General features: G+C 37.3%; 1 protein-coding gene across 6 annotated transcripts in view; it reads right to left on the bottom strand.

The window, feature by feature from the left end:
* The window catches only part of LOC126272187 (cap-specific mRNA (nucleoside-2'-O-)-methyltransferase 2), a 298,755-nt gene that overhangs the window by 33,643 nt on the left and 250,903 nt on the right, over nucleotides 1–14,209 (bottom strand). The gene's annotated exons all lie outside the window — the stretch shown is intronic.

Genomic DNA, 14,209 nt, shown 5'->3' with positions numbered 1-14,209 from the left:
ATGAAACAAACATTTACCCAGAATTAAATATTAAACTGCTAATGAGTAAATATGATGTCTACAATCAAAGTATTTAATTGCTCACAGTTTGGTCACAAACAGACAAAAATGACACTGCACTCCAGTCTATAACATATCAATACATATGCCCTGTTTCAAGATAGGAGTCTACCAAAAAGATAATATCTTTCATGAAAGAAAATATGCTCTATTTAAAATAGAAAACTACCAAAAACACAATATCTTTTGTGAAAGAAACGTTCAGTTCCACATGAATCAAAAGTAAAAGAATAACTGAAAAACTAGTACTTCAGAACATACCAGAAACAAATTGATGCAATTCTCAGAGAAAAATATGGGGCTATATAAAAAGTGAAAAACAATGAGTGTCAGAATACTTTAATTTCCTCCTGATAGACACCACTTGTTCAAATTAGTAGTTGGAGAGTGGTGTAGTAGTGTTCGCAGCTATGTACATTTCCATCTCCATTAACTGAGAAGTTCATCTCATCTGCATACTGGGCATTTAACAGACAATCAGTAACATTTTACATTAATAATAGCCAACAAATCTATTTAAATATGTATGATTAACAATTTCACAACTACTTCAGTGGCACAAGCTGGTGAAAAATGTTGCTATTGTGACAAACTTAAACTTTTATTGAAATAGTTGCAAAAATTTGAGGAATTTAAATCTCATTACTGGAAATAAATTCCAAAATACTGACTTCCCATTCTCTCTTTTTATCTTGGATCACCCAATAATCATGAGCTGTATGAGACAGCGAGCAATTAAGACAGTTAATACAATGATCTGGCATGAAACACCAACTGCAAAAGGAAAATTCCTTTTTTTTTTCTCAACACAATAGATCTGAAATGTTTTAACTAAAGGATGAAGCAATGCATAATCCATACTGTTTTGTCTTCAGGGTCTAATAAAAGACTTACTTAAAGTAATCATAGGTGGTGAGCTATATTCCCCCTGTGAGCAAGTGGCCTTTTTAAACCATCCTGTAGCTAGATAAACTTCTTTATGAGGGAAGATCCAATGACACTCATTTTACAACGTTTCTGAAATTTAAAGATGGATGATAAGAAAATCTGCAAAAACCTAGCAGTGAATATAAGTGAAGGATTAGCAGTAGATGTTACCTGCAACAACAATATTACCAATGCTTTTGTGAAGATACTTAAATACAGAGTACATTCATCAGTCAAAATCTAGGAATGTAGAGTAAATAAAACATAACAAGTAGGAAATTTTAACAACAACATTACAAAAAGGATAAATTGCTACTCACTACATGGAGGAGGCACTGAGTCACAGGCAACCTCAATGGAAAGATTGCTAAGCATTTAACCATTTGGACAAAAAAGTCTTTCGGACATAGCTGGGGCACAGCAGCAGGAGACAGTGGCTAATGTGTGCTTTTTTTGTCCAAAACTCAACACCACCTCTATGTGGTGAGTAGCAAACTATTCTTTTCATAATACTGCTGTTATTCCATTCTGGACTTTATGCTGTTTGAAGGCACATTTTTAGCTAAGGTTCAATTTATGTAGTGATGTCAAAAGGTTGTCTGATGAATTGAAGATCAGCATACTGGCAAATCCAAATAATTTTAGGTTGTTGGTCACTGCATTTTTTTTTTTTTTGCTGTCAACGATCTTCTTAAAGACTTAGTGTTAGCATCTATTATAAGTACTGAGATGTACAAGATGGCGCCCACTGAAAAATGCTGTGACACAATGCATGTAAACAGGCAAAAGTAAATAGTTCATCATGTAAAAACTGTCAGAATTGGGTTCTAAACGGAGTTCTATATGTGAAGTGCAACTTTTGGCTTCATGAAACACGTGAGAAAATTTGCTTAAAATTTATTAGTGACAATATTCACTGGTCATGGTTTGACAGTTTGCAGGACAAAAACACAAAACTAGCTTCCACAGTGAATTTGCAGGAAAAAATTATTAAAGTACTTTGTAGTGACAATGAACTTTTAAAAACAGAATTAACAGTGCATAAGCAAGGCATGAAACATGGCAAACATGTTTTTCCAAAACAGCTGAGGTGATAGACATAAATAACAGCAAAATGGATGGAATGATACAGTCATTAGTCAAACAATGAGGCTGGTGCATCTATGGAAGAAACTCATGTGAAAGTCTCAATACCTAAAAATGTGGACAAGTGTAACACACAGTAAAAAGAATTCGAAATGTCTCAGTTATGAAAAACAGAGCCAAAAAATGAATTCTTTGTCATAGGCGATCTCTGTTGAAAAATGTGGTAGTGCGGGAATTAAGACCACCAGTTGAAGAAACACTTTAGCAACATATATACCTCACAGGATAGTTCAGTAAAATTCAGAAGAATTACAAAGGAGGTGTCTTCATCTACATAGGTACAAATTTTCTTACAAGTAACACTGAAGAAGAAATTACAAGTGAAATAAGAAATTTAATTTGATCTGCCATTAAACTGTACAAAAGTCTAGAATCGTGGTGAGCAGTATTAACTACAAAAGATCAGTCAGTGACCGATATATAGACAGAATATATCATGATCTACACGAAAACTGTAATGGTCTAAGGGTTGTACCTACAAATCCGAAAACGGTTTTAAGTGATAAATGTTCTTCATTTAAATAGGTTAGTAAAACGTTCACTGATACACAAAAAATTCTGAAAAATAGGAAGAACTTATAGGAAATGATGGGGATAAGAAACATATTTGGTAACAAAAATAGCAAGATTGAAATGGTACCTAAGAAAGAGTATGCTTGAGACCATAAATAGAAAAGAATATCCCTACATAATGCACTTGAATATAAACAGTCTAACTGACTCTTCCAACAGAAGTCAGAAAGTTATTGTAACTGAACATAGAAATACCAAAGATATATGCCTCAAAGAATGTAGGCTTGCATCTGACAATATCAAAATTCTTAGTAAAATTGAAAATTTCAAATAAGTCAATGAAAAACTTTGGTTCCAAAGTAAACTTGCCTCGCATACTTACTCATTCTGATGTAAAATATGAAATAAGAAATGATTTTATTCATTTGAATGAAGAGAGTATATCTGAAAGCTGGTGTTATCGAGTTGAGGACCCTAACTGTCACAGAACTTTCAATTTATAGAGAACCAGAAAAAGCTACAATTGAAGAAAGGAGAAAAAAAAGAAAAGAAAATGATAGCAATAGCTGCCGACTTCAATAATAATATCATAGTTGCAAGCAATGACATGTAAAAATTTACTGACTTAACGAAAAACTTTGGCTCTAAAATAAACTTCATGTAAAACACTAGAGTAAATGCACAGTCATAGACCTGTACTGATAATATTCCAACTAATTACATATTGAAGATGTTTAAATTTCATAGATTTAGGAATCTCTGACCACTGTGCATTATTCATTGAACTACCAAAAATTAATAAAGAAATTTCATGTAACAAAGGGCATATGGAAAGGAACTTCAATGAAACATTTCTGTTACATTTAGAAATATGTTCAGATAGGCTGAATGGCCTTACAACAGCTGTAGTTTGAGTAATAGTAACTTTAACATGTTTTTAAATAACCTCCTTGAAATGTTTAATGAAACTTTTCCACTTAGTACAACATGTGACACAGTAACTAATAAACTTAAACGGTAAACATAGTGTATAAAACTTTCTAGTGCCAGGAAGAAGAAACTCCACAATGAACTGAAATATAATTAAAACAGACTTTTACTGAGTAATTTCATCTTTATAAAGCCATATTTAAAAATACTGTGAAAGCAGCCAAACAAATGGCAAACAATAAGTTGATTGTGAAACATAAAAGTAAGATAAAATCAGTGTGGTCTGTTGTCAAATCAGAGTTAGGTGTTAAAGTTAGAAGTAATGCAGTATTTAGGATTAAAGTAGATGATAGCTTTACTTTACACCGGCTCAAATATCAGAGTGTTTAAATGAATTTTTCATAAATGTGGCAACATTATAAAAAGTAAAGTTGGACAGTCTTTTTGTTGTGCCTATCTGTGACTCAGCATCTCCGCTATATGACGAGTGGCAATTTTCCTTTTGATAATATTGCTACATTCTATCCTGGATTTTCCATTGGTTGACTTCATAAATGTGGCAAAGTCAGATGTTGATGCAGCAGAGTATCAGAGCAAAGTAAATTCCTTTAGACTGCACCAAAAAGCTGACTATCTTAAGGGTTTTAAAAATTCACAATAAAAGATGTAGAAAATGTTATATTATCATTCAAAAATAAAATCTCTGCTGCTTGGGATGGGATACCCACTAAAGTGATTAAAACAGTGTGTGACACAACAGCACCTCCCCTAACAAAAACATTCAACCAATCTTTTCACAGGGATGTTTTCCTGATGTTTTGAAGTAGGCCAAAGTCAAACCTCCATTCAAGAAAAGGTGAAGGGAAGACATGGGAGACTATCATCCTACATCTAGTCAAAAGTGTTAGAAAAAGTAATTGCAATCTAGATCAAAAATTTTATTGTAAAAAATGATATTATTAAAAGTAACCAATTTGAATTTTCTTCTTCTTCTGTAGTGGTCAATCCAAGGATTGGTTTGGAACAGCTACAATGGCAGCTTGTCTCCATTCTGTGTGTCTTTCAGCTTTTCTCTTCATTTCTTTATAGGTGTTACATCCCACATCTTTCACAATTTGATCCATGTACCTCAGCTGTGGTCTTCCTCTTGGTCTTTTTCCTTCGATATATCCCTCTATGATTGTGTTCAGGAGTCCTTTATGTCTTAATAGATGGCCTGTAAATTGCACTCTTCTTTTAACAATGAAACTCCAGAAGCTTTTCTTCTCACCTGCTCTTTCCAAAACCACTTCGTTTGAGACCTGATTGATACATTTGATTTTGAGCATGCGTCTACAGATTTTGAGCATGCGTCTACAGCACCAGTCTACAGCACCACATTCCAAAAGAATTTAGCTTCTGATCTTCCTCTGTCCCGAGAGTCCACGTTTCACACCCAAAGCATGCCACACTCCACGCATATGATTTCAAAAATCTTTTCCTGATTTCAAGGCTGATGCTCTCAGATGTTAACATGTTTTTCTTCTTGTTAAAAGCAGCCTTTGCTTGGTAATATTACTGTCCAGATAAGTAAATTTATCAACTTGTTCAAGCAGTTCATTGCCTACATGAACTTGGACTTTCACTTGATTTTGTTGTTGTTGTATGCCATTACTTTTGTTTTTGCTTTATTAATTCTCATATTATATTCTTCCCCCATAACTTTATCCATCCTATTCAGTAGGACTACAAGATCTTCACCTTGAGCTAGGACAGCTATTTGGATTTTAACCAGTAAATGAACGCTCTGGATGCAGTGAATAACTTTATTGAAAAGATACACAAATCATTGGATCAGAGCAGTAAAGTTGCAGGTATCTTTTGTGACCTCATAAAAGCATTTGACTCTGTGAACTATGACTTGCTTATCTACAAATTAGGCACATAGGCGTTACGGACATTGCACTGAACTGGCTCACATCATACAAACACAATAGAAAACAAATGGTAACTATCACTTCTGATGCAGTGAATTATTACTCTAAATGGAGTACAGTGTCACAAGACATGCATCAAGGCTCTATTTTGGAGCCAATCCTGTTCCTAGTCTATGTAAATGACTTACCCATAAACATAAATTCCCCATCAGTTCTGTTTGCAGACAATACTTCTGTTTTAATTGAAGATGGTAACACAGAAAAAATTCTAAGCTCCATCATAAGCAAATTGGATTTGCTTATGAACATTGTGAAAACTCATATGGTACATTTCAAAACGAAACATTCCAAATGTGTGGAAGTTAAAATACAACTTAGCAATCAACTTAAAAAAGAAGTTGACACAGGTGAATTCCTAGGACTAAATGTGGACAATATCGTATTGACTTCCTATCACATAAACTATGCAGTTTTACATTTGCAATGCAAATACCAGCAAATTCAACTGACTTGAGTTCATGAAAAATTGCTTATCATAGTTATTTTTAATCTGTTATTAGATATGGTATATTTTTCTGGGGAAGTTCAAGTAGTGTATCTCGAATACTGAAACTGCCAAAGAAAACAGTCAAATACATGTGTACTGCACAGCAAATGGAATCTTGCTGCCCATTATTTTGGAAACTACTAATCCTAACTGTTCCCTTGTTTACGAAATTATAATCTTTTTACACGCAAACAAAAGTTATTTGAAGAGATTCATTTTAACCATACATATAACATGAGAAATAAAAATAATTTTATGCTGAAATTATAAGCATGGAATCTACAGTATATGGGGATGACAATATATAACAAATTAATAGGCAAAAACATATTTAATATGTAGACACAAATTTTAAAAGCAAGGCTACAACAGATTCTGTGAGAGGACTGCTACTATTCAATAGAAGAATTCATAGGAGGTGAAAAGATAATTTGAGCAAGGGGTAATTAAGTGCTAGATTATTACGATGCCATTTGTTAATGTTATATTGTAATCCAACGTCATTTATTCAATACACGCTAACAGTTTCGAAGCCAAAAAGCATCATCTTCAGGTTCCAACTGTAATATAGCATAGAAACTGGTAGTATGTTTTGAATAAATGATGTTGGATTACAATACAGCTTCTAGTTTTACCCATCATTATTCAAGTACCATATTTACCCGATTATAAGATGAGGTTTTTTCCCAATTTGCCATCTGAAAAATATAGTGTTATCTTGTATTTGCAGATTAAAACTATGGCTGCTAAGATTAAAATTTTTACATTGTTTAATAGAGTCTGTAGGGATTGTCTCACATTCACAGATGAAACTTTGGCTATTGAGGTCACATGCAGATTTATTTTGAAGAATTCAAAAGAGCAGGTCTGGGCAAATGAACTCGATTTTGAACAGGCTCAAGATTTTTCAATACACCGAAGTGTTCAATAAAGTATTGATGTTGCTCAAACAATTACATAACATTTGATTCATATGGTGGTAGCGCAAGGCATACATGAGAAATTATAAACTTGTCAATACAACAATCTACTGCTCTTAAATTTGACAATTTTGTGAAAGAAAGAAAATAGCATCAAATTCTAACATCTCACAAACTCTTGTTATATTTGAACAGGTTTGCAATAAAAGTTCTTGTAGATGTATCAATACTGTGTAAAAACATTTTGCTGCTTTTTAAGTTAAGGTAACATTTAAAAACGGTATGTTGTCCTTCAAAAAACTTTAATTACTGCTGAATTCAGACTAATATTTTATTTGATTATGAGGGTCTGTAAAGATTTACTAAGTGGGTTGTAAATGAGAAATTCAATCACTGTTTTCCTATTAGAATACCAGGTAAAAACACTGCCAGCTTTTAGTCAGCTTTAGAATATGTTGCTGACATTCAGATGAAACAAGAAGGAAAATTTATCGAGGGCAGGTCTAACAAATGAAATAAATCATACAAAACTAACTGTAATTATTGATGTGAGAATAAATTGCAGTGTCCTGTAATGGAGGTAGTACCAAAAGATGTCAGCAGATAGCAGGATGAGAACAAGTTCGAAAATTGTATTGAATGGTGGTTGCAATGTTTTATTTGTGATTAGTTGCTGTTGTTAATATGTGTTTTCTGCTGCAACGTTGTCAATACTTATTGTAACATATGATGGAAGTAAGATGGGAGTAAAAGGGAGTGTGTCAGTTGCTGGTTCTATGCAGCCAATTAGAGATGTATTCAGACAAAAATTTCTCAGGTCCCGTGGTAATCACAACCTCAGAAATCATGGGAGAAACAGCCTAATATTGGTGACAATGAAGATATAAATCTCACAACTGTGCTGTGAGAATAATGATGATTAAAAATAATGGTACTATAGATGACGAAATAGTAAGTGAAAAATGTAGCAAAGAAAATGGTCTGCAAATTAATGCAAACCATTTGTTTTCATTTATTTTATTTCCCCTTTTATAATCAAAATGCAGACAATCAATAAGTGGCATAAATTTAGAATAGATATAAAGGTAACTTTTAGGCGGATACTTTATGTCAATAAAACAGCTTGTAATTTTGATTAGTCAGAATATGTTAAAAACAAATTTTTTTCAAGAAGCCTCTTGGAAAAGACGGGGTCATCTTAAAAATCGATGTTGTCTTGTACTCAGGTAAATTTGGTACTTCTTGTACAGATGCTGTCCCGCTGTCCTCGATGGATTACAAGAGAGCTGTAACCAAGGTGCTATTCATATGAGCCCAACCAACCAAGGACACAGAGCCAGGAGCCACTGTAATGAGATGACCGTTGTACTATCCGTGGAACTGATTTCTTAGTTTGGCAGCAGCTATGACATTGTACTTCACATGGATTTTATGAATAAACATCACTCTAAACTTAGTCTGACATGGTGTGTGGTAGAGATGGACAGTACATCATTCTGTTTAGGTACCACTGCCACAAGGCACACTTCTGGGCGATTTAGGAACCAGGTTTTAAACTGTAAGACATTTCCAGGGGCAGATGTGTATTCTGACCACAATCTATTGGTTATGAACTGTAGATTAAAACTGAAGAAACTGCAAAAAGGTGGGAATTTAAGGAGATGAGACTTGGATTAACTGAAAGAACCAGAGGTTGTATAGTGTTTCAGGGAGAACATAAGGGAATAATTGACACGAATGGGGGAAAGAAGTACAGCAGAAGAAGAATGGGTAGCTTTGAGGGATGAAATAGTGAAGGCAGCAGAGGGTCAAATAGGTAAAAAGATGAGGGCTAGTAGAAATCCTTGGGTAGTAGAAGAGATAATGAATTTAATTGATGAAAGGAGAAAATATAAAAATGCAGTAAATCAAGCAGGCAAAAAGGAATACAAACGTCTCAAAAATGAGTTAGCTAAGCAGGGATGGTTAGAGGACAAATGTAATGATGTAGAGGCTTATCTCACGAAGGGTAAGACAGATACTGCCTACAGGAAAATTAAAGAGACCTTCGGATAAAAGAGAACCACTTACATGAATATCAAGAGCTCAGATGGAAACCCAGTTCTAAGTAAAGAAGGGAAAGCAGAAAGGTGGAAGGAGTATATAGAGGGTCTATACAGGGGCGATGTTCTTGAGAACAATATTATGGAAATGGAAGAGGATGTAGATGAAGATGAAATGGGAGATATGATACTGTGTGAAGAGTTTGACAGAGCACTGAAAGACCTAAGTCGAAACAAGGCCCTGGGAGTAGACAACATTCCATTAGAACTACTTACAGCCTTGGGAGAGCCAGTCCTGACAAAACTCTACCATCTGGTGAGCAAGATGTATGAGACAGGCGAAATACCCTCAGACTTCAAGAAGAATTTAATAATTCCAATCCCTAAGAAAGCAGGTGTTGACAGACGTGAATATTACCGAACTATCAGTTTAATAAGTCACGGCTGCAAAATACTAATGCGAATTCTTTACAGACGAATGGAAAAACTGGTAGAAGCCGACCTCAGGGAAGATCAGTTTGGATTCCGTAGAAATGTTGGAACACATGAGGCAATACTGACCCTACGACTTATCTTAGAAGCTTTTCACAATGTTGACTGTAATACTCTCTTTCAAATTCTGAAGGTTGCAGGGGTAAAATATAGGGAGCAATTTGTACAGAAACCAGATGGCAGTCATAAGAGTTGAGGGGCACGAAAGGGAAGCAGTGGTTGGGAAGGGAGTGAGACAGGGTTGTAGCCTATCCGCGACATATTCAATCTGTATATTGAGCAAGCAGTGAAGGAAACAAAAGAAAAATTTGGAGTAGGTATTAAAATTCATGGAGAAGAAGTAAAAACTTTGAGGTTCGCCGATGACATTGTAATTCGGTCAGAGGCAGCAAAGGACTTGGAAGAGCAGTTGAATAGAATGGATAGTGTCTTGAAAGGAGGGTATAAGTTGAACATCAACAAAAGCAAAATGAGGATAATGGAATGTAGTCGAATGAAGTCAGGTGATGCTGAGGGAATTAGATTAGGTAATGACACACTTAAAGTAGTAAAGGAGTTTTGCTATTTGGGGATCAAAATAACTGATGATGGTCAAAGTAGAGAGGATATAAAATGTACACTGGCAATGGCAAGGAATGCGTTTCTGAAGGAGAGAAATTTGTTAACATCGAGTATTGATTTAAGTGTCAGGAAGTGGTTTCTGAAAGTATTTGTATGGAGTGTAACCATGTGTAGAAGTGATATATGTACGATAAATAGTTTAGTCAAGAAGAGAATAGAAGTCTTCGAAATGTGGTGCTACAGAAGAATCATGAAGATTAGATGTGTAGATCACATCACTAATGAGGAGGTATTGAATACAATTGGGGAGAAGCGGAGTTTGTGGCACAACTTGACTAGAAGAAGGGATCGTTTGGTAGGACAGGTTCTGAGGCATCAAGGGATCATCAACTTAGTACTGGAGGGCAGCGTGGAGGGTAAAAATCGTAGAGGGAGACCAAGAGATGAATACACTAAGCAGATTCAGAAGGATGTAGGGTGCAGTAGGTGCTGGGAGATGAAGAAGCTTGCACAGGATAGGGTAGCATGGAGAGCTGCATCAAACCAGCCTCAGGACTGGAAGACCACAACAACAACAACAACAACAACAACAACAAAGAGCAAAATTTTACATTTCTGAACCTTTAGAGCAAGTTGTCTATCTCTGCACAACTGATGTTTTGTTGAGCTACGCAACTGCCCATGGCCAATAGGAACAGCTCACTGAACAACTACGACAACGGCAATCTGATGGGGTCATCAAGTCAATCAATGTTAAGTCAGTGGTCCTCCCTATTAGTCATCCTTCGCAAACCTTTGGATGCCTTCAACTGCATGTAGTCAGCTGTGAACCCCCATATAGTGATAGATAAATACCTTTTGCCCTGTCCCAAGGAACAGATAGGCAGATTAGGTGAGCGTCATTATTTTTCCAAGATAAATTTGGTGGCTGCTTACTATAAATTCCTTTGGATGATTATTCAAATAAATTTTTTGCTAGCAGTACTCAAGTCGGGTTATTTAAATTTCAATGCTTGCCCTTTGGTAGTGCCTCAGCACCAGCAATCTTTCAACACTTTTCCGAACAAGTTGCAGAAGAACATTTAGCAAATCTAGAGTGCCTTTTTCAAGTACTGTTATCAGCAGGCCTCAAGTGTTGCAAAATGACAAGTGCTTTTTTTCCAGACAGGAATTGAATATTTGGGATGTGTCATTAATGTGCAGGTTATTCGCCCCACCCAGACTCATTTGCAAGCCATCAAAGATTTGCCAGCTCCCAATATTCTAAAGGAACTGCAGCAGTGTTAGACAAACTGAACTACTACTTCAAATTCATTCCTAACACCTCTTGGATTGCAGCTCCACTTCTCAAGTTATGGCATACAGATGATCCTTTTCCATGGACCAAGGAATGTCACTTCGCTTTTGATCAACTGAAATGGTGCACTACATAGTCACATGTGCCTCATACATTTTGATCTGGCTAAATCAGTGGTGTTAGGATGCTTCTTCGATTGGCCTAGGTGCTGTTCTGTCACATCATGTCAGATCAATGGATTGTCCAATAGCATCTGCCTCCAAATTTATGTCTAAGGCTCAGGCAAATTCCAGTGAGACTGAAAAAGAAGCAATGGCTATCATTTATGGTGTAACCACGTTTCATCATTACATCTATGGAAGGAAGTTCTACTTGGTCATGGATCATTGGCCACTCACTTCACTCTTCCACCCAACCAAGCTTGTTCTGCAACACATGGCACACACATTGCAATGATGGGCTTTATTGCTGTCAAACTACAACTATGAACTCTTGTACCGCCAATGTGTTACCAAGGTTACTGGTTGACCAGGATGATCAGTTCGATTCCTCTCACACATTTTGTTATCAGACAGATGCTCTGGACACTTCCGCAGTTCACAATTTTCCCACAGACTTTCGTTGCTCAGCACAAGGGACAGCTGCAGATGCAGATTTAACCATTGTGCTGAATTACATGTGCACAGGGTAGCTAAGGAGAGTAGAAGACATTCTTTGGCCAGAAGTACATCAACAATTCACTCGTCAAAAAGTCTTGTCAGTACAGCATCATGTTTCACTGTTACACACTGAGAATGACCAGGCCCAGGTCATCATCCATGTACTTTTCAGCAATATGTTTTAAAGTTGTTGCATCAGGGACACTGGGCTACCGTGAGGACAAAGCTGATTGCTTGAAGCCATTGTTCTTGGCCAGGGATGGATACCTAAACTGAAGACATGACAACACGCAGCACAACTTGCTTAGAGCAACAGGCAGTTCCACCTCCAGTGCTTATCTGACTAGATATGCCCCAACAGTCCATGGAAATGCACCTACATTGATTTTGCTGGGTTTTCTGGAACACACAATGTGTCATTGTAGTGGATGCCTACAGTTGTTTTTTTCTTTGTAGTTCCGATGAACTCTATTGCATCGACCAGTACAATCAGAGCACTTACTTCAATTTATTGCACCAAGGGCTTGCCACAAAGTGTTAGTGTCTGATAATGAACCACAGTTCACCTCAAACGAATTTGAACTATTTTGCAAGGCCAATGGTACTGAATACATGATCACAATGCAGTTCAACCCAAAATCAAATGGTGAAGCTGAATGTTTCATGTGAACATTCAAGGCGAAGGTGAGTAGAGTCCATGAAACTCACCCACAGGAGCAGGCATTGCAATTGTTCCTGTCCACCTACCGTGTAATGCCTCTAGATGGATCTTCCCAGCTGCACTCCTGCATGGCTGCCAGCATCGCATCCTGCTTCATCTGCTACACCGACCAATGAGGAGTGCCAGTCAGTACAAGGATTCTCATTTTCAAACCCATGACTTTCCAGTCTGAACAGTGATGGTAACAGGGGATCATTTTAAGTGTCCTTGGACATAACATGTTTTTGGTTACTTCACCTACAAGGTCGCTGCTCAAAAGACACAAGAACTAGCTTTGCTCTCTATGATTCTGTGATCTTGCCAATGCATTTCATTTTTCAGCACACAGCTAGCAGCCAGGGTCATGGCCGCCCACCACAGACCAGGCGGTGCCTCAGCCCGAGGCGCTTCCCATGGAAGTGTAAGTGCCCTCACCCCTGATGCCACCATCATGGCAGCCCATGTCACCACGGCCAATGCTTAAATGCCCTGTCATCTCCCTCTCTGAGGGAGGGTCCTCCAGCGTTTGAGACTCCAGTCCTGGATATAAGTGTGTGACCTCCCAGTACTCTGCCAGATTTTCCCATAGGAGCTCAGGTTGAATGCTGAGTCATGGACAGGAGCCTGTCGCATCAGGCGCAGTTCCTGATCCATCTACTGCGCCTGCACTCAGACCTCTCCCTCGCTGTTTATTTGCACCGCAACCATATGCTACCATGGCCAGGAAATTTGGGGTGGGGAGGGCAGCGATGGGGGGCAAGTGTTGTGTGCTATGCACAGCACGCACAACCAGGCAGCATAACAGTGTTGATAGGTCAAACAAGACACTCCAGAGACATAGTATAGCCCAGCGATTGCAGCAACAAGAAGTCAAAGCATTGGCCCCACCACAGAAGTGATATGCGCCAGTGCCGCAGCAGAGTGGGCAGTTCCAAGTCAGCTCAATTACCAAGAAGACTGCCTTCTACTTGTGTGCTTCACACCACATTGTCTGCTTCTAGTGAGTCAATGCCAGCCTGTCTTCAGTGAACACTCTCGTGAAACAAGAACTCTTTACAATGCAGCCTTAGCTTCTGGAACAGTAGATGTATTTTAGGATCTTCTGCCTGAAGCAATCTGTATCAAGTTGAGTATTCATCAATAAATCTGTGTATTCCTGTCACTAATCATTATTATTGTTTCAGTGTTCTCCTCTCATAGGGGTTTTCTCAGTACACTATAAACAGTCGAGGATGATGCTGAGTGAAATCTCCTATGGTTGTATCAACAGTACAATTCAACACAACTTACAGGTACTGGTCAAGGAAGATTTGGAATAGGAAGTATTCTAAGCCAGAACAGTCTTACAATTCAGCTGCATTGTGGCACAAAGTGGTGCATTTAGAGGAAAGTTAATGGGAAGAAATGGAATCATTGTTGGAAGAACATGCAGAATTGTTTAAACCTCCCACTCCATTGCCAGAAACTCTGGTAACACAACTCCATTGCCAACAACACTG

The sequence above is a fragment of the Schistocerca gregaria genome, chromosome 5 (genome assembly GCF_023897955.1).
Source record: "Schistocerca gregaria isolate iqSchGreg1 chromosome 5, iqSchGreg1.2, whole genome shotgun sequence".
NCBI lineage: Eukaryota > Metazoa > Arthropoda > Insecta > Orthoptera > Acrididae > Schistocerca > Schistocerca gregaria.
The sequence above is the reverse complement of the archived record's forward strand: the minus strand, read 5'-3'. Positions and strand labels throughout refer to the sequence as shown.